The 23,004-nt window shown below is 36.3% G+C and overlaps 1 protein-coding gene across 3 annotated transcripts in view; it reads right to left on the bottom strand.

Annotated features, from left to right (window-relative positions):
* MGAT4A (alpha-1,3-mannosyl-glycoprotein 4-beta-N-acetylglucosaminyltransferase A) overlaps positions 1 to 23,004 on the bottom strand; it is a 139,468-nt gene that overhangs the window by 42,846 nt on the left and 73,618 nt on the right. The window lies entirely within an intron of this gene.

The following is a 23,004-nucleotide window of genomic DNA, read 5'->3' as shown; positions in this document are numbered from 1 at the left end:
CCTACCTAAAGAAACAATTATCTCAAATGAAAAAATCTAACTTTACATTTAAAAGAACTAGAAAAAGAAGAAACAAAGCCCAAATTTAGTAGAAGGAAAAAGCAATAAAAATCAGAGTGGAAATAAATGATAGAGACAAAAAATAGATAGATCAGTGAAATTGAGAGCTGGTTCTTTGAAAAGATAAACAAAATCAACAAATCTTTTGCCAGACTCATCAAGAAAAAAGAGAGCCCAAATAAAATCAGAAATGAAAGAGGAGAAATTACACCCCATACCACAGAAATATAAAGCATCCTAAGAGAATACTATGAACAATTATCTGCCAACAAAGTAGACAAGTAGAAGAAATGGATAATCCGGAGAAACATACAATCTTCCAAGATTCAGTCAGAAAGAAAAAAGAAAATCTGAATAGACCAATTACTAGCAAGGAAGTTGAATCAGTAATCAAAAACTCCCAACATAGAAAAATCCAGGTGCAGATAGCTTCACAGGTGAATTCCACCAAAAATTCAAAGAGTCAATACCTGTATTATTCCAAAAAATTGAAGAGGAAGGAATACTTATTAGTTCACTTTATAAGGCCAGCATTACGTGGTACCAAAACCATACAAAGACACTATAAAAAAAAAGAAAATTACAGGCCAATTTCCCTGATAAACATAAATACAAAAATCTTTAACAAATATTAGCAAAACAAACTCAACAGTGTATTAAAAGGATAATATGCCATGACCAAGTGAGATTCATTACAGGGAAGCACAAATGTTTAACATCCACAAATCAATTTATACTACTTTAAGAAAATGAACTATAGAGACTGGATTAAAGATGGCAGGGTGAGAGACTAAGACAGAGACCTCCTCCCAAAACCACATATAATATGAAAATATAGTAAATACAACTAATCCTGAAAGGGCAACAGAAAAGAAGGCTGAGCCAGACTCCATACACCTGGAGAAAGAAAGAGCAGACCTCACAGAACAGGGTAACAGACCAAAGCCATGATCCAGCAGGACCCAAGGCTGTCCCCCACCCCAGCTCATGGGAGGGAGGAAGAGAATCAGAGTGGGGAGGGGGTGGAAATCTAGGACTACTGAACACCCAGCCCTGGAGATCTGCTCTGGGAGCACAAACCTACATTCAATGATGCTCTGGACTTTTGTGGGGTTGGAAAGCTCAGACAGGGAGAATACTTGAAGAGACTAAGATCACAGCTGCTTGTGGAAAAAAGGGATCCACATCCAACTGCTCTGAGACAAAAGAAAGGTGGGCAGTCTGAGAGACTTCCTAACAGTGAGAGGATTGCTAAAGGAGCAAGGATTGTACATAGTGTGCTGCTCAGGAGAACGGATAGTTGGATGAAATTGTCCAGGTGCACTCTGCCCACACTGGTGGGCACATTCAGGAGCTTCAGACATTCTAACCCCCTAGCTGCCTATGCCTATGCCTTCCTGGCCTGCTGGCACCTGCTCCCAAGCTGGCGGACACTGCCCTGGTGTCAGGCCAGCCAGAGGGAGGCCCTGCCTACAGCAGCTAAAACCCAAAGCACAGAGGCTTACACCTATATGCTCACCCCACTGGTTGTGACAGTGGAGACAGGTACTAAAGCCAGCAAGCAGGAAACAGCTCGTTCCTCTCCCCAGGCACCAGCGCCATTCCCATGCGACACCGGACATCACTCCAGGGGAAGAGCAGCTCCAGAAACTAGAGCTCTGGGCACTAGAGGGCGCCACATACAAATATGAAACATCAAAGGAATCTGGTCCAAAGCAGAATACCAGAAACACCAGAATAAGGACCAAGTGAAACTGAACTCACCAATCTTCCTGAGAGTTCAAAATAAAAATCATAAACATGCTCATGGAGGTACATAAAAATATTCAAAAACTAAGGGACAAATTTAGGACAGAGATTCAATCATTGAGAAATTTCATATCTGAAATGAAACATACAATGGAAGGATTTAAAAGCAGATTAGATGTAGTAGAAGAGACAGTAAATGGAGTAGAAATTACAGAAGAGGAATACATAGAAGCTGAGGCACAGAGAGAAAAAAAGGATCTCTAGAAAGGAAAGAATATTGAGAAAACTATGTGGCCAATACAAACGGAACAATATTCACATAATAGGAGTACCAGAAGAAGAAGAGAGAGAAAAAGGGGATAGAAAATATATTTGAGGAGGTAATGCTGAAAACTTCCTCAGTCTGGGGAAGGAGATAGTCTCTCAGGCCATGGAGGTGCACAGATCTCCCAACACAAGAAACCCAAGGAAGACAACACCAAGACATATAATAATTAAAATGACAAAGATCAAGAATAAGGACAGACTTTTAAAAGCAGTTAGGGAGAGAAAAAGATCGCATATAAAGGAAAACCCATCAGGCTATTATCAGACTTCTCAACAGAAACCTTACAGGTCAGAAGGGAGTGGCATGATATATTTAATGAAATGAAACAGGAGGGCCAAAAACCAAGAATACTCTACCCAGCAAGATTATCATTTAAATTTGAAGGAGGGATTAAACAATTATGAGGTAAGTAAAAGCTGAGAGAATTTACCTCCCACAAACCATTTCTACATTGAATTTTAGAGGGACTGCTATAGATGCAAGTGTTACTAAGGCTAAATAGCTGTTACTACAGGAAATAAACCCAAAGGAAAGTAAACAGAACTATTAATTACTAAGAAGATGAAAAATCAAAGCAAGCACCCCCAAAGTCAGTCAAAGGATAGACAAAGAGTAAAGAATATGATACCTAATATGTAAAGAATGGATGAGGAAGAAAAAGGAGGGAAAAAAAAGAACATCTATATTGTGTTTGTAATAGCATACTAAGTGAGTTAAGTTAGACTGTTAGAAAGTAAGGGAATTACCCTTGAACCTTTGGTAACTACAACTCTAAAGCCTGCAACAGCAATAAGAAAACACCTATCGATGATCACCCTAAATGTAAATGGTCTGAATGCACCGATTAAAAAACACAGAGTCACTGAATGGATAAAAAAACAAGACCCATCTATATGCTGCCTACAAAAGACTCACTTCAAACCCAAAGACATGCAGAGACTAAAAGTGAAGGAATGGAAAAAGATATTTCATGCAACTAAAAGGGAGAAAAAAGCAAGACTTGCAGTACTAGTATTAGACAAAACAGATGTCAAAACAAAGAAAGCAGCAAGAGACAAAGGACATTACATAATGAAAAAGGGGTCAGTCCAACAAGAGGATATAACCATTATAAATATCTATGTACCCAACACAAGAGCACCCACATATGTGAAAAAATACTAACAGAATTAAAGGAGGAAATAGAATGCAATGTATTCATTTTAGGAGACTTCAACACACCACTCACTCCAAAGGACAAATCAACCAGACAGAAAATAAGTAAGGACACAGAGGCACTGAAAACACACTAGAACAGATGGAACTAACAGACATCTACAGAACACTCCATCCAAACGCAGCAGCATACACAGTCTTCTCAAGTGCACATGGAACATTTTCAAGAATAGATCATATACTAGGCCACAGAAAGAGCCTCAATAAATACAAAAAGACTGAAATTGTAGCAGCCAGCTGCTCAGACCACTAAGGTATGAAACTAGAAATAAATTACACAAAGAAAATAAAAAATCCCACAAACGCATGGAGGCTTAACAACATGCTCGTAAAAAATCAATGGATCAATGACCAAATAAAAACAGAGATCAAGCAATATATGGAGACAAATGACAACAATAATTCAATACCACAAAATCTATGGGAAGCAGCAAATGCCATGCTAAGAGGGAAGTATATTGCAATACAGGCCTACCTCACGCAAGAACAAACCCATATGTACAGTCTAAAGTCACAATTAACGAAACTAGAAAAAGAAGAACAAATAAGGCCCAAAGTCAGTAGAAGGAGGGACATAATAAAGATTAGAGCAGAAATAAATAAAATCGAGAAGAATAAAACAATAGAAAGAATCAATGAAAGCAGGAGCTGATTCTTCGAGAAAATAAATGAAATAGAAAAGCCGCTAGCCAGACTTACCAAGAAAAAGAGAGTCTACTCACATAAACAGTATCAGAAATGAGACAGGAAAAATCACCACGGACACCACAGAAATACAAAAAGGTTTTAGAGAATACCATGAAAAATTATATGCTAACAAGCTGGATAACCTTGAAGAAATGGACGTTTTAGAAAAATACAACTTTCCAAGGCTGACCCAGGAAGGAACAGAAAATCTGAAGAGACCAATCAGCAGCAACAAAATTGAATGGGTAATCAAAAAACTACCTAAGAACAAAAACCCTGGACCAGATGACATCACTGCTGAATTTTATCAAACATTTAGTGAAGACCTAATACCCATCATCCTTAGTTTTCCAAAAGTAGAAGAGGACAGAATACTCCTAAACCCATTCTATCAGGCCAGCATCATGCTAATACCAAAACCAGGCAAAGACACCACAAAAAATGAAAATTACAGACCAATATCCCTGATGAACATAGATGCAAAAATACTCAACAAAATATTAGCAAACCAAATTCAAAAATACATTAAAAAGATCATCTATCATGATCAAGTAGGATTTCTTCCAGGGATGCAAGGAAGGTACAATATTAGAAAATCCATCAACATCAACTAAAAGAAGGACAAAAACCACATGATCATCTCCATAGATGCCAAAAAAGCATTCAACAAAATTCAACATCCATTCATGATAAAAACTCTCAACAAAATGGGTATAGAGGGAAAGTATCTCAAATAAATGCCATATACGACAAACTCACAGACAACATCATACTTAACAGCAAAATGCTGAAAGTTTTTCCTTTAAGATTGGAAACAAGACAAGGATGCCCACTCTCACCACTTTTTTTCAACATGTTACTGGAGGTCCTAGCCATGGCAATCAGACAACACAAAGAAATAAAAGGCATCCAGATTGGTAAGGAGAAAGGTAAACTGTCTCTGTTTGCAGATGACATATTGTACATAAAAAACCCTAAAGAATCTACTCCAAAACTACTAGATCTAATACCTGAATTCAGCACAGTTGCAGGATACAAAATTAATACACAGAAATCTGTTGCATTCTTATATACCAACAATGAAGTAGTAGAAAGAGAAATCAGGAAAACAATTCCATTCACAATTGCATCAAAGAAAATAGAATACCTAGGAATAAACCTAACCAAGGAAGAAAAAGATGTATACCCTGAAAACTAAAAGACTCTCATGAGAGAAATTAAAGAAGACACCAATAAATGGAATCACATCCCGTGCTCATGGATAGGAAGAATTAAGATTGTCAAAATGGCCATCCTGCCTAAAGCAATCTACAGATTCAATGCAATCCTACCAAAATACCAACAGCAATCTTCAATGAACTAGAACAAATAGTTCTAAAATTCATATAGAATCACAAAAGACCCCCAAATAGCCAAAGCAATCCTGAGAAGGAAGAATAAATTTGGGGGGATTATGCTCCCCAACTTCAAGTTCTACTACAAAGCCACACTAATCAAGACAATTTGGTATTGGCACAAAACAGACCCCGTAAACCACTGTAACAGACTAGAGAGCCAGCCCCATACACAAAAGTAAATTTGAAATGGATCAAAGACCTGAAACCATAAAACTCTTAGAAGACAACATAGGCAAAAATCTCCTGAATATAAACATGAGCAACTTTTTCCTGAACTCCTCAGGCAAGGGAACAAAAGCAAAAATGAACAAATGGGACTAGATCAAGCTAAAAAGCTTCTGTACAGCAAAGGACACCATCAGTAGAACAGAAAGGCATTCTGCAGTATGGGAGAATATATTTGTAAACAACATGGGCTTAACATCCAAAATATATAAAGAACTCACATGCCTCAACACCCAAAAAGCAAATAAACCAATTAAAAAATGGGTGGAGGATATGAACAGACAATTCTCCTAAGAAGAAATTCAGATGGCCAACAGGCACATGGAAAGATGCTCCATATCATTATCAGGAAAATGCAAATTGAAACCACAATGAGATCCCCTCACTTCTGTTAGGATGTCCAACATCCAAAAGACTAAGAACAACAAATGGTGGTGAAGATGCAGAGAAAACTGAACACTCCTACACTGCTTGTGGGAACGTAAGCTAGTTCAACCATTGTGGAAAGCAGTATGGAGGTTCCTCGAAAAACCAAAATGAGAAATACCATTTGACCTGGGAAGTCCATCCCTAGGAATTTACCCAAAGAATATAATTTCTCAGATTCAAAAAGATATGTGCACCCCTATGTTTACTGCATCACTATTTACAATAGCCAAGATATGTATGCAACCTAAGTGCCCATCAGTAGATGAGTGGATAAAGAAGAGGTGGTATATATACACAATGAAATACTATTCAGCCATAAGAAAAAAACAAATTCTACCATTTGCAACAACATGGATGGAGCTAAAGGATATTATGCTCAGTGAAATAAGTCAGGCAGAGAAAGACAAATACCAAATGGTTTCCCTCATTTGTGGAGTGTAACAATGAAGTAAAACTGAAGGAAGAAAATAGAGGCAGATTCACAGACCCTAGGAAGGGACTAGCGGGTACCAAAGAGGAGAAGTGGGGGAGGGTGGATGGGTCGAGAGGAAGAGGGTGATTGAGGGGTATCATGATTCGTTCACATGGTGTGTGTGGGGTCATGGGGAAGACAGTGTAGCACAGAGAAGACAAGCAGGGACTCTGTGGCATCTTACTACACTGATGGGCAGTGACTGCAATGGGGTATGCAGGGGACTCGATAAGAAAGGTGAATGTAGTAACCATATTGTTTTTCTTGTGAAACCTTCATCAGATTGTATATCAATGATACCTTAATAAAAAACTAAGAAAATGAAGGATAAAGATCATATAATCATCCCAATAAAAGATAAAAAGCATCTGACAAAGTTCAACATCTTTTCATGATTAAAAACTCTCAACAAAGTGGGTAGAGATGGAGCACACCTTAACATAATAAAGGCCATGTAAGACAAACCCACAGCTAACATCATACTCAGTGTTGAAAAGCTGAAAGCTTTTCCTCTAGTATGAGGAGGAAAACAAGTATGCCCATTCTCAACACTTTTTGTCAACATAGTGTTAGAAGTCTTAGCCACAGCAATTAGGCAAGAAAAAAAAATCATCCAAACTGGTAAGGAAGAAGTAAAAGTGTCACTACTTGCACATGACATGATACTATCTACAGAAAAATCCTAAAGATTTCAACAAAAGCTATTAGAATAAATGGACTAAGTTGAAGGAAAGAACTTAATATAAAGTTATTTCTATACACTAATAAACTATCAGAAAGAGAAATTAAGAAATCAATACCATTTATAATTGCATCCAAAAGTATAAGATACCATGGAATAAATGTAATTAAAGATGTGAAAGACTTGTAATCTAAAAACTATTACACTGATTAAAGAAATTGAAGGTGACAAGAATAAATGGGAAGATATTCATGCTCATGGATAGGAAGAACTAATATTGTTAAAATGGCCATACTACCCAAACAATCTGAAGATTCAATGCTATCTCTATCAAAATACCAACAGCATTCTTCACAGAACTAGAAGAAAGAGTCCTAAAACTTGTGTGGAACCACAAAAGATCCAAGATAGAGCAAGTGTGAGAAAGAACAACAAAGCTAAAGGTGTCCCACTCCCTGCTTTCAAACTGTACTACAAAGCTATAGTAATCAAAACAATATGGTGTAGCATAAAACAGATACATAGATTAATGGGATACAGAGATACCTGAAATAAACCTATGCTCATATGGTCAATCGATCTACAACAAAGGCAGCAAGAACACACAATGGGGATAAAGACAGTCTCTTCAATAAATGGAATAAAGACTTAAATGTAAGACTTGAAGCCATAAAACTCCTACAAGAAATGCAGGCGGTAAGCTCTCTGACATCCATTGGGCTTGGCAACACTTTATTGGATATGTTTCCTCATGCAAGAGCAACAAAAGCAAAAATAAAACACATGACTACATCAAACTAAAAAGCTTTTTCACAGTGAAGGAAGCCATCAGCAAAACAAAAATTTACTGAATGGGAGAAGATACCTGCAAGTAATATATCTGATAAGGAGTTGATATCCAAAATATACAAAGCACTGGTACAACTCAATAACAAAAAGCACACAACCCAATCCCAAAATGGGCAGAAGACCTAAACAGGCATTTTTCCAAAGAAAACATACAGATGGACAACAAATGCATGAAAAAGATGCTCAATATCATAATCACTAGGGAAAGGCAAATCGAAACCACAATGAGACACCACTTCACACTTGTTAGAATGGACATTATCAAAAAGACAAGAAATAACAAGTGCTAGTGAGAATGTGGAGAAAAGATAATCCTTGTTTGCTGCTTAGAATATAAATTGATGTAGCCACTATGGAAACAGAATGGAGGTTCTTCAAAAAACTTAAAATGGAAATAGTGTATGATCCACTAATTCTATTTCTGTATGTTCATCTGAAGAAAACAGAAGCATTAATTCAAAGATATATGCACCCCTATGCACCCAGCAGCATATTTACAATGGCCAAGATATGAGAGCAATCTAAGTGTCCATTGATAGATCAATGAATAAAGAAGATGTGCTACAGATACACAATGGTATACTACTCAGCCACAGAAAAGAATGAAGTCTTGACATTTGTGACAAACATGGACAGACCTAGAGGGTGTTATTCTAAGTGAAATAAGTCACTCAGAAAAATATAAATACCATATGATTCACATGTGCATGGAATCTAAAAAACAAAGCAGAAACAGACTCATAGATACAGAAAACAAACTGGTGGTTGCCTGGGGGGATGGAGTAAGGGGGCAGATGAAAAGAGATGAATGAATGGGATTAAGAGGTACAAACTTCCAATTATAAAATAAATAAGTCATGGGGGTGTAATGTACAGCATGGGGAATATTGTACTATTGTAATAACTTTGTATGGTGAAAAATTAGACCTATTGAGGTGATCATTTCATAATGCATGACATTGAATCACCTTATTGTACACCTAAATGCATGTAATATTGCATGTCAATTATAATTCAATTAAGAAAAGATGAAGAAAGGCTGAATTGGCCAAACAGGCCAAAAGGTAGTCTCTGGAAAGAGGCCATAAAAATAAAAATGATAGCCACCACATTTGATGATTACCTTCTAAATAATTGATAGAAATTACTTCACATCACTAACTTGACAGCTTTGTTCAAGTTTTATCTGTCTAAGAGTCTAGAACTGAAATCTCAAACAAAAACTGTAAAAAGACTTGCTCAGAAGAAGGACTCAGAAGAGCACTGGTCAATGATCCACAGTCCTTGAAATACCAGGAGACCAGAAAAGCAAACACTGTGGACAGGGCAGTCAGGTAGAAGTGACAGAGGTTGGACTTCCTTACTTTTAAGGTGCCCACACACCTGGGTGTTATGAGATTATATGTAATATGAACACTTGTAATGTTGACTGATTAAATGTAAGACAATTCATCTAAAAAAATGGTTTCCCCTCACCATTTTAAAGATGTTCCATTACCTCTGGCTTGCAGAATTTCTAACAAGTATCTATAGTATTCTTACCTTTCTTTTTGTCTACATCTTTTCACTGAGTTCTTTTGAGATCTTCTCTTTATCTGTTTTTTATTATTTTTGTATCATTAATCTACAATTACATGAGTGACATTATGGTTACTAGACTCCCCCCATCATCAAGTCCCCACCACATACCCCATTACAGTCACTGTCCATCAGCATAGTAAGATGCTATAGAATCACTACTTGTCTTCGCTGTGTTGTATTGCCTTCCCCGTGCTGCCCCTCTACATTATGTCTACTCATTGTAATGCCCCCTTTTCCCCCTTATCCCTATCTTCCCACGCATCCTCCCCAGTCTCTTTCCCTTTGGTAACTGTTGGTCCATTCTTGGGTTCTGTAAGTCTGCTGCTGTTTTCTTCCTTCAGTTTTTGCTTTGTTCTTATATTCCACAAATGAGTGAAATCATTTGATACTTGTCTTTTTCCGCCTGGCTTATTTCACTGAGCATAATACCCTCTAGCTCCATCCATGTTGTTGCAAATGGTAGAATTGTTTTCTTCTTATGGCTGAATAATATTCCATGGTGTATATGTATCACATCTTCTTATCCATTCATCTACTGATGGACACTTAGGTTGTTTCCATTTCTTAGCTATTGTAAACAGTGCTGTGATAAACATAGGGGTGCATATGTCTTTTTCAAACTGGGCTGCTGCATTCTTAGGGTAAATTCCTAGAAGTAGAATTCCTGGGTCCAATGGTATTTCTGTTTTGAGTTTTTTTGAGGAACCTCCATAGTGCTTTCCACAATGATTGAACTAATTTACATTCCCATCAGCAGTGTAGGAGGGGTTCCCCTTACTCCACATCCTCGCCAACATTTGTTGTTGTTTGTCTTTTGGATGGTGGCCATCCTAACTGGTGTGAGGTGATATCTCACTGTGCTTTTAATTTGCATTTCTCTGATGATTAGCGATGTGGAGCATCTTTTCATGTGTCTGCTGGCCATCTGAATTTCTACTTTGGGGAAGTGTTTGTTCAGCTCCTCTACCCACTTTTTAATTGGCTTATTTGTTTTTTGTTTGTTGAGGTATGTGAGCTCTTTATATAATTTGGATGTCAACCCCCTATTGGATATGTCATTTATGAATATATTCTCCCATACTGTAAGATGTCTTTTTGTTCTATTAATGGTATCCTTTGCTGTACAGAAGTTTTTCAGCTTGATATAGTCCCACTTGTTCATTTTTGCTTTTGTTTCCCTTGCCCGGGGAGATATGTTCATGAGGAAGTGCTCATGTTTATGTTGACGAGATTTTTGCCTATGTATTTTTCTAAGAGTTTTATGGTTTCATGACTTACATTCAGGTCTTTGATCCATTTTGAGTTTACTTTTGTATATGGCATTAGACAATGATCCAGTTTCATTCTATTATATGTAGCTGCCCAGTTTTGCCAACACCAGCTTCTCTCTGGTTTTTAGTAATTTGATTATGACATACCATAGAGTGGCTCTGTATTTATTTTGTTTATTTTTGGGCTTCTTGAGTCTAAGGATTTATTCTTTTCTTCAAATACAGAGAAATTTTAGCATTATTCCTTTTTTCCTCTTCTTCTGGAATCCCAATTTTGCATATGAGAGACCAGTTAATATCATCTGGTAGGTTACTGAGGAACTGTTCCATATTTTTTTCAGTCTTTTTCTCCATATATATTTAATTTTGGATCAATTCCATGTTATTTTAGTTCACTGACCTTTTCTTCTTCAATGTCTTATCTGTTAAATCTTAGAGTGAATTTTTAATTTCAGATATTGTGCTTTTCATTGCTATATGTTCCATTTGATTATTTCACATATCTTCCACTCCATTCTTCACGTTATTTTAAGTGTTTGAAAATGTTATAATAGTTTTATTGTCCTTACCTGCCAGTTACTTCACCTCTGCCATCCCTAGATTTGTTTCTACGGGCTTAATTTTCTTATAATTATGGGTCACTTTTTTTTTTTGCTCCTTGACCTACTAACGTGTTTTAAATTTGATACTGTGCATTATAAATGCTACATTGTTGAATGTGTTAATTTTGTTCTCTTTTAGCAAACTTTGAGGTTTATTCTAGCAGGCAGTTATTATGGATCATTTGAACCCTTACAGGCCTCTTTTTAAGCTTTGCTGGGTGGGTCTAGAATAACCACTTCAAGGGCAGTTCAGCTCCTCTGGAGTCTCCACTGAATGCTCTGGGTGATTTACCAAGGACTTGCCATTTGGGCTGGTCATCCTATGTGAGCAATGAAATTGTTCAAGTTAAGATCCTTGATCATTTTTTCCCCAGACTTGTGGATTCCTGTGCATATGTGGTCCAATACAACAATGACTCAAAGGCACCATTTGCTATGTAGTAGTCTCCTTTTTTGGAGCTCTGCTGTGCAATTTCTAGCTGCTCTCTTTGGGATTCCCCTTCTTATAATGTGCTCTAGAATGTGTCTCCAGAAAGAAAGTTGGGACAATTGCTGTGTCCATCTGCATTTATTTCCTTTGATGAATCATGTCCTGAAGAGTCTGCTAATGTCTGAGAACAAATGAATCATATATATTGTCTAGCTTTCTAACTGCTTATAACAGGAAGGTAGGTCCAGTCCTTATTAACTCTATCATGCATGGCTGGAAGCAGACACTATTTAACATAATCACGAAGCAATGAGAATTCCAGAGGGATAATAATGTGTCTTACCAGTGACAAATAAAAAGGATTAAAAGGACAGCTTATGCCATAAAGACGCTGGCAGCTCTTAATAAATTTTATTTCCCTAAGATCCAAGAAAAAGGTATTCCTACCCACCTAATGCTTGGTTTTATGCTACTTTAAATTCAATGCAGGTCTACCAACACAGGCCAACAAATACCACAGTTAGCTTAATTAGTTTCCAAAATCGTCAAACTGCTGAAAGATAAGAGTAAGAAAGAGGAAGTTAAAAGGATAGATAAGAGGAAAAGACTACATCTTCATTTCCAATATATCTGTCATATCTTTGTTTCCTTCTCCTAAATAGTTTGTTGATGCACAGCAATAATTCTTAAACTTCTTTTTTCAGAACCTGTTCAGTCCAAAGTAAGTTCATCCTTCTCACCACCTCCATAATTATCCTAGTTCAAGTCTCTCCTGGATTATTGCAGCAGTTTCCTAAATACTCTCCTTGCTTCTGCCTTTTCCAAAGTAGCCAGTGTCATCTTTTTAAAGAACCAGTTATGTTATTCTTGCCAAAAATGCGTAACTGCAATCTAATCATGAGAAAATATCAGACAAGTCCAAATTGAGACATTCTACAAAGTAACTGACTAGTACTAATTCAGGGTCTCCAAGTTCATGAAGGACAGGAAAAGTCTGAAGAACAGTCATAGATAGGAGGAAACAAAGCAGTTTGAACAATTAAATGCAATGTGGTATTTTGGATTGGCTGCTAGAACAGAAAAGTGATCTCAGGTAGAAATACATGGAATTTTAATAAAGTCTACAGTTTAGCTAACAGCATTATACCAATGGCTGTTTTGATAATTTCATTATGGCTACACAAATTGTTAACATTAGAGAAAGCTGAGTGAAGGGAATATTCTCTATTATTTTTGTAACTTTTCTGTAAATCTAAAATTATTTCAAAATAAAGTGTTTTAAAGTACCTTACAGGAAGAAAAAAAGGAAGGCAAGTATTGTCTACTTCAAACCCTCAAATGGCTTTCCATCTAGATCAGTAATTGGCAAAACAGACCCACAACCTATTTTCATAAAGTACTTTATTGAAACACAACCTCACCCACCATTACATATTGTTTCTGGCTGTTTTCAGGCTACAACAGCAGAGCTGAATGCCTGCAAAAGAGACTATATATAGCTGCAAAGCCTGAAATATTTCCCAAGTGGCCCTTTACCAAAAACTTTGCCAGTCCTGACTTAGAGTAAAAGCAAAGTTCTTACAATACCTAGCATCCTACGTGATCTGGCCCACCCCATTCCTCTGACTACCTGCTACTACTGAACAAACCCCTTACCTTTTCTGCTCCAGCCACATGGGTCTCTCCTTGCTGTTTCACAAAATATGCCATGTAATGAGTTTGGCCAGGGCCTTTGCACACATTAATATGCTTGGATTGTGCAACTCTTGTGTCCTTCTGGTCCTTGCCCAAATGTCCTGACCACTATAATAAACCATCCCTTGGCAACACTGTACTCCCTTTCCTATGTACTCCTGATTATTTTTCACCACCATCTAACATATATTTGTTTTTTTATCTGTCCTCTATAAGTTTCACTGGACAGAGGCTTTGTTTTATTTAATGATGGGTCTAGCATTTGCCACTGTTTCAGTAAATATTTGTTGAATTGCAAGCAAATTTTATGGGATATTATACATACACAATTTCTTCCCTATTGGCATTTGTATGACTCAGTACCAATGCATAAGTAAACATTTTAAAATCTACTTGTTAAAAAGTTATAGGCCAAAAATACTACTGATGCACCACACAGTTATTTGTAATTTAAAATCAAGAATATAAACAACTAGACAGATAATCGGCAAGTCTGTAGAGGACTTGAACAACAGTATGAATCAACCTGACCTAACAGACATCAATAAAATATTCTTCTCAACAGCAGAATCCATTCTTTTTAAGCACACATAGCACCTCATCCAGGATAGACCATACGCTATTCCACAGACAAGCACTGGTAAGTTTAAAAGGTCTGAAATCATACAAAATCTGTTCTCTGACTACCACGAGTCAAATCAGAAATCAAACAACATAAAAAAAATTGGGGAAATCCATAAATAGGTAAAAATTAAACAATGAATTTCTAAATAATCCACGGGTCAAAACAGTAATTACAAGGAGATTTAGAAAGTATTTTGATCTGAATGAGAAAAAGTTGACATATCAAAATTTATGGGATGTAGTTCAAGTGGTGCTTAGAGGGAAATTTATAGTTTTTAAACTGCTTATATTAGAAAAGAAGATTTTCAACCACTAACTTAAACATTCACCTAAAATAATCTATCAAAAAAGAGAGTAAACCAAACTAAAAGCAGAAGGAAATAATGGAAATTCATGAATTTCTATTGACTTCATTAAAAGTCAATAAAACTAATGGTTGGTTCTTTGAGATCAAAGAATAATATCAATTTAATACCATCACAGGGAGTTTTCTACTTTACCTGATGGTCAGTCAGCTAGAGCTAAAAGACTTAAAAGGTCTCAGAGGAGGAGTAAGTAAATGAGGAAAGGACAAAAAAAGGAAATGGGGGGTGGTTAGGAAGAATGAAGATAGGAAACTGCTGTTTAGTATAACAAACTTGGAACTGCTGGACTATTTAGCCATATGTGTATATAACAATTTGTTTCTCAAAATGCAGAAAAAACAGATGAAGGTACAGAAAAAAGTATTTTTTGTGTAATGCTAGATTATAAATTAAGGGCACAATCTCCTGCCTAATGGATTTTTTAAAGATTTTTAATCTACTACAGTACCTTCCTCATTTTAGAACTTCAATAAATACTTGTTCACTGACAGAAAGAATATGTAGAATGAAATCTGTACTTTTGCCTTTATTAAAAAACTCAACTAACAGGTCATTATGAGAATTTGAGAAAACATAACTATAGAAAGGGCTACTGTTCCTGAGGCTACTGTATTCCTCAGGTGCTTTGCAGGGGAAAAAAGTTTCAAAGCATTCAGGTAAGTAACCTCTGGCTGAAAGCATGCTAAACTTTCTAACTAGAAAAGACTAAACCACTTACACAGTTTTGCCTAGAAACACAGCATAGATACTATACATAATTATCAATGAGAAACAGATACAAAAACTGCAAACCCCATTTCAGTAAGACCAACATTAATAACCAAAGTTCTCAAGCTCAAAAGGAATCTAGTTTGGTTCCAATAACAAGAGATAACAAAGAACTGCGCAGACAAACTGTATTTGCAGGAAGCAACCTGACTTTGTGGTGATTACAAAGACATAATCTTTAATTAAAATAACCAACTCATCTGGAATACTACTCTGTCCCTTCCTGTATACCAGTGGCATAGGGGGAAAAAAGCCATTTCCTTCAATGGTGACTCATAAAAAAGGAACCAGCACAGCAACTACACAAAAAATGTACGGAAAAGGGGAGACATTCAGTAACACCTATTAACAAAAACAAACAGAAGTATGACAGCCAAAGAACAGATAAAAAATTGTGACCAAATGCTTCTCCATTATTTTAAAGGAAAAAACACCCAATTGAAAAGTTACCACTATGAAGTAATATTGATATTAAAAATGATTGTAATTATTTTTAATTGTATATAGAAATGCAAAGGACCTAAAATATCTAAAGCAATCTTGAACAAAATTGGAGGGCTTAATCCTACCTGACTTCAACACTTAATTCAATGCTATTTGTGGGAAAAATGGAACTTTCTAACTAGGATTTTCACCTGCCTTAATAGTGTCCATTGTGTATATAATAAGAGCATGTTTGCACATTTATGGGATGTGTACTGGCAACAGAGCCACTGGTCAGTCATGGGGAGTGCCAGTCCAGGGGAGGGTAGAGAGGAAACACCCATTCTCACCTCTCCCTGCATTCCTGGTATGTAACTGCGCTGCCAGGAGAGTGGATAGAGAGCTGTGGGGCTCCAGTGTTCCTGGGAACAGGGAATCTGGAGGGCAGGGAGCAAGGAGATATGAGACCTACTGCCTAAAGGAATAAGCTTGTGTCAGGGAGCAGAACCTGTAGCAGGCCTGGCAAATGCATTTGAGCCAGCCACATGTACCAAGCTGCCTGTGACTGTAAACATGTAACCCCTTTCACCCTCAACATTTGGCCCTTGCCTTTCTTTGGTCTTACCAATTTCATAGCGAACTTGCCATGGGTGGGGAACCCCTTCCTCCCAGAGCTACACTACTGTAATCAAGACAATGAGGTATTTGCATAAAAATTAACCCACCGATAAATGGAACAGACCAAAGACCCACACTAATATGGTCACTTGATTTTCAACAAAGACACCAAAGCAATCCAATAGGGAAAAGTGTTTCCAACAAGTGGTACTGGAGTAAATGGACATCTATATGAAAAACAATATAAACTTTAACATTATCTTATGCTATAACAAATATTAACTCAAGAAGGATCATAGATCTACTATAAAAGTTAAACATTTCAAAGGAGAAAATCTTTATGATTTGGGGTAGGCAAGAGTTTCTTAGGCCATGGAGAACAATTATAATTTAAAAAAACACTAATTAGACTTCATCAACATTTGAAAGTTCTACTTACCAAAACAATGTGAAAAAAATGAACAGATGTCCACAGCTTGGGAGAAAATATTTACAGAACACAAATTTCACGAAAGAATGGTACCCAGTACATATAAAAAGAACTCGGATGACTCAAAAGCAAAAACAAAAAAACATCACTGAATTGTTCTTTTAATTGAAATATAGTTGATCACAAAATCCTTGGACCAGATGGCTTCACCACTGAATTTCATCATACATTTAGTGAAGACCTAATACCTATCCTCCTTAAAGTTTTCCAAAAAGTAGAAGAGGAGGGAATACTTCAAAACTCATTATTTGAGGCCAGCATCAGTCTAATGCCAAAAACAGGCAAAGACACCACTAAAAAAGAAAATTACAGACCAATGTCCCTGATGAACATAGATGCAAAAAATACTCAACAAAATATTAGCAAACCAAGTTCAAAAATCTGTAAAGATCATCCATCATGATCAAGTAGGATTTCTTCCAGGTATGCAAGGATGGTATAACATTAGAAAATCCATCAACATCATCCACCACATCAACAAAAAGGACAAAAACAACATGATCATCTCCATAGATGCCGAAAAAGCATTTGACAAAATTCAATATCCATTCATACTAAAAATTCTCAACAAAATGGGAATAGAGGGCAAGTACCTCAACATAATAAAGGCCATATATAACAAACCCACAGCCAACATCATACTTAACAGCGAGAAGCTGAAAGCTTTTCCTTTAAGATTGGGAACAAGACAAGGATGCCCACTCTCCCCACTTCTATTCAAAATAGTGATGGAGGTCCTAGCCATGGCAATCAGACAACACAAAGAAATAAAAGGCATCCAGATTGGTAAGGAGGAAGCAAAACTGTCACTGTTTGCAGATGACTTATTGTACATAAAAACCCTACAGAATCCACTCCAAAACTACTACATCTAATATCTGAATTCAGCAAAGTTGCAGGATACAAAATTAATACACAGAAATCTGTGGCATTCCTATACACTAACAATGAACTAGCAGAAAGAGATATCACAATTCCATTCATAATTACATCAAAAAGAATAAAATGCCTAGGAATACTCTGAAAACTACAAGACACTCATGAGAGAAATTAAAGAAGACACCAATAAATGGAAACACATCCTGTGCTCATGGATAGGAAGAATTAATATTGCCAAAATGGCCTAAAGCAGTCTACAGATTCAATGTAATCCCTATCAAAATACGAACAGCATTCTTCAATGAACTAGAGTAAATAGTTCTAAAATTCATATGGAACCACAAAAGACCCTGAATAGCCAAAGCAATCCTGAGAAGGAAAAATAAAGTGGGGGGAATTACGCTCCCCAACCTCAAGCTCTACTATAAAGCCACAGTAATCAAGAAAATTTAGTATTGGCACAAGAACAGACCCATACACCAATGGAACAGACTAGAGAGGCCAGATATAAACCCAAGCCTATATGGTCAATTAATATACAATAAAGGAGCCATGGACATACAATGGGGAAATGACAGCCTCTTCAACAGCTGGTGTTGGCAAAACTGGACAGCTACATGTAAGAGAATGAAACTGGATCACTGTCTAACCCCATACACAAAAGTAAACTCAAAATGGATCAAAGACCTGAATGTAAGCCATGAAACCATAAAACTCTTAGAAAAAAACATAGGCAAAAATCTCTTGGACATAAACATGAGCAATGTCTTCATGAACATATCTCCCCGGGCAAGGGAAACAAAAGCAAAAATGAACAAGTGGGACTATATAAAACTAAAAAGCCTCTGTACAGTAAAGGACACCATCAATAGAACAAAAAGACATCCTACAGTATGGGAGAATATATTCATAAATGACATATATGATAAGGGGTTGACATCTAAATTATATAAAGAGCTCACGCACCTCAACAAACAAAAAGCAAATGAGCCGATTAAAAAATGGGCAGAGGATCTGAACAGACACTTCTCCAAAGAAGAAATTCAGATGGCCAACGGATACATGAAAAGATGCTCAACATCCCTAATCATCAGAGAAATGCAAAATGAAAGCACAGTGAGGTATCACCTCACACCAGTTAGGATGGCCAACATCAAAAAGACAAACAACAAATGTTTGCAAGGATGTGGAGAAAGGGGAACCCTCCTACACTGCTGGTGGGAATGTAAAATAGTTCAACCATTGTGGAAAGCACTATGGAGGTTCCTCAAAAAACTCAAAATAGAAATACCATTTGACCCAGGAATTCCACTCCAAGGAATTTACCCTAAGAATGCAGGAGCCCAGTTTCAAAAAGACATATGCTCCCCTATGTTTATCACAGCATTATTTACAATAGCTAAGAAATGGAAACAACCTATGTGTCCATCAGATATGAACGGATAAAGAAGATGTGGTACATATACACAATGGAATATTATTCAGCCATAAGAAGAAAACAAATCCTACCATTTGCAACAACATGGATGGTGCTAGAGGGTATTATGCTCAGTAAAATAAGACAGGTGGAGAAAGACAAGTACCAAATGATTTCACTGATATGTGGAGTATAAGAACAGAGAATAAACTGAAGGAACAAAATAGCAGCAGACTCACAGAACCCAAGAATGGACCAACAGTTACCAAAGGGAAAGGGATTGGGGAGAATGGGTGGGAAGGGAGGGATAAGGGGGAAAAAGGGTCATTATGATTAGCATGTATAATGTAGAGGGGGGACTCGGGGAAGGCAGTATAACACAGAGAAGACAAGTAGTGATTCTTTAGCATCTTACTACACTGATGGACAGTGACTGTAAAGGGGTATGTGGTGGGGACTTGATAATAGGGGGAGTCTAGTAACCATAATGTTGTTCATGTAATTGTACATTAATGATAGCAAAATTTAAAAAATAATGAATAATAAAAAAATAAAAGAATGATACAATATTAAAATCTGAACATCACACTTGGATCATATCATGGATCCTTCATAGAAACTGGAACTTATTCCTCTTAACTCCTGCAGTGCCACAATGGAGTCAGCAAACTTTCAAATATGCATCAGTGGTCAACTGTTCAAAACCTTGTATGTTCTATAAAGGTCCCATCATATACACTCAATAGGCCCCTAGAGGGAAATCACCAAGGAGGAACAGGAAAAAATATAGCTACTAACTACTTTTCTGTCTCTCATCTCCCCCTAAAGGGACATTTTATGGTCCTATCCTTCAAGGAAAAGAATACGAAGAACAGAAAGTCAAACAGGGATGAAAAGATTACAATAGCCTTTATTGCCTATGTGTATTCTTCTCCAGTTCTTTTACATTCTGAATTTTCTTTATATATGTTAGAGTGAACCAGAGATAATTCATGCCTTTACAAAAATTGAAAATGTTCATAAAAGACAAGTTTACTTTTGCATATTAACTCTAGACTATTTTCAAATTATAGCCTGGGGACAGTTTCATAAAAGGAATGAGCTGGGACCTGAAGAATGAATAAGAGAAAGGAAGAGGCAATGTTACGGGCTAAGGAATAACACAAACAGAACTGAGAACACACAAGGTCTACATCATGAATTGAGAATAAAATGAAGAGAGCACAGACCTATTAACATTGTGACGTAAAGAACTTTTAATGAACACACAGGAGGAGGTCTTTGGAACTTCCGATCTATACTTGGTTGGTTGGAAGCACAGGTGATACCTGAGCTTGGACTAGGGTCTGATGTGTGTATTTGCATGAGTGCTAGTCTTGTGGGACTGAGACCTGAACCCATGGGATCTGACACTATCTCTAAGTAGAGAGGGCAGAATTAAGTTAAACTGTAGGACACCCAGCTGGTGTCACAGAGGATTGCCTGGTGTGGGAAAAACCCCACACACATTTGGTGACCAGAAATGTCAGAAGTGAAATATCTAAGTAAATGTAAAAGGGACACAAAGGGGAAAAAAAACACACAGTAGGGAAGAACTGGATATTTCCCTACATAGGAAGGAAAAGAAAAACTTTACACAAGTGTATAAGGAAAATTTTCTCTTTTATAGTATTTAGGATTTGTTCCGGGTTAAAAATCCATACATGCTCATTGTAAAAAAAATTCTAATTATACAAAACTATATACAATAGAAAATGGCATCTCCTCATAATCCCAACTCTGAAGATATCTGCTACTAATAGTTGGGAGTGTATTCCTCAAGACCATTTTCTCTATTCATCTGATTAACACATGTAGGAGCTGTATGCATGTGCTTGAATATATTTATACACTTGCAAATGGTTCTACTGGATCAATTTTTAGAAGCAGAATATTGGGTCAAAGAGTACACTTTAAATTTTAATAGCTACTAGAGAGGGATAAGGGGATTAAGGGGCATTATGATTAGCACACATAATGTGGGGGGGCACGGGGAAGGCAGTACAGCACAGAGAAGACAAGTAGTGACTCTATAGCATCTTACCATGCTGATGGACAGGGACTATAATGGACTATGCGGTGGGGACTTGTTAAGGGGAGAATTTAGTAACCACAATGTTGCTCATTGATTGTATATTAATGATACCATAATAAAAAAATATAAATAAGTAAATAAATAAATTTTAATAGCTGTTGTCAAATTACTTTCCAAGGGGGTTGTACAAATTTCTACTGGTATACAATATGTGATTAACATATTTGATTACTTAAAATGTAAAATTTCTAAGAAAGACAAAAAAATCCCATAAAGTTCACACAAAAGACTAACTGGACAAGATATGTCAAAGAGGTAATTCCCATCATATGAAAATTTCTTACAAATCAAAAATTAAAATAAAAAATGAACAAAGGTTATAAAAATAATTAAAACAATAAACTGTAAAAAATATATAAACTAATATTTAATTCCACTCAGTGAAGAAATTTAAATTAAATAAAAGCAATGTATTATGTCTAACCCATCAAACTGGCAAAAAAAGTTAAAAACTAGTATTACTTGAAGAGCATGGGGACAGGGCAACAAGCTCTGTTACAGACTGCTGGAAAAGGCATAAACTGGCTCAACCTCTGCAGGGCATTTTGGCCTTGAACGAACATTTTAATGTATGTGGACTCTGACCCAGAGGTTCCTCATTTAGGAATGGATCCCATGTCAGTAACCATATGAGTGCACAACAATTTACTGACAGTAATGTTCAATGCAGTGTTGAAAATAATAGCCAAAACTAGAAAGCAGTTTAAATACCTATCAATCAGAAAGAAATTAGGTTAAAACCATACAATGGAATATCTTGCAGCCATACAAAATGATGCTGTGATAGTTATTCATTTTATTAACATGGAAAAAATGTTCATGGTATTAAAAAGTATAGAGAACAACCCCATTTATGTGTATGTATACATGCTACAGAAAAAATTTAAGATACATTTCAGAATATCAATAGTAGTTATATCTATATGGAGGAAAAACAGGTTATTTTTCTTTATACATTTTTACAATTGTTTTGACCAATATGCCTGTGTTTACTTTTATATTATGAAAAAGATTAGGAATACTTTTGTTTAAAAAGAGGCAGGAAACATTGAAAAGATGAAAATCAGTAGGCTAGAACCAGATAATGTCCTAAATCCTTTCATATTCTGAAATGATAATTAAGGAATATTTACCTCAGGAAATTTTTCCTTCATAATTTATGAAAAGCTTTATTTCTTTCCCTAGATCTTTATATTACAAGAAATACAATATTCTTCATTCATGATATTTTGACTTTTTAAATAATAATGGCTGTATCTTGGGAATACAGAGAAGGGGTGGAGAAAATAGAGAGATGATAAAACCCCAGCTAAGTCTTTCTCAGGTTTCAAAACTCCCAAAGAACATCACTGTGAATTTGCAAATTCAGGTCCTACAGCTAGAAATGGGAACTCACTATTCTTAAGGATTTATGTATATATTATCCTACTGATAACGGATTACTATTCCTGGATTGTAACTGCAGAAGAGAACACAAAAATAACAAGTCAGATTTACATTTAACTATTAGAATAAATAATCTACGTTTTTTAATAATCACAATTTTTGTAAATGCTTATGAAAGCATATTAAATATTCAATTATGGTTTCAACTCTTATACATTATATGTGGTA

Source organism: Manis javanica, chromosome 1 (assembly GCF_040802235.1).
Source record: "Manis javanica isolate MJ-LG chromosome 1, MJ_LKY, whole genome shotgun sequence".
NCBI lineage: Eukaryota > Metazoa > Chordata > Mammalia > Pholidota > Manidae > Manis > Manis javanica.
Note: the sequence above shows the minus strand (reverse complement) of the source record. Positions and strands in the feature narration are given on the sequence as shown.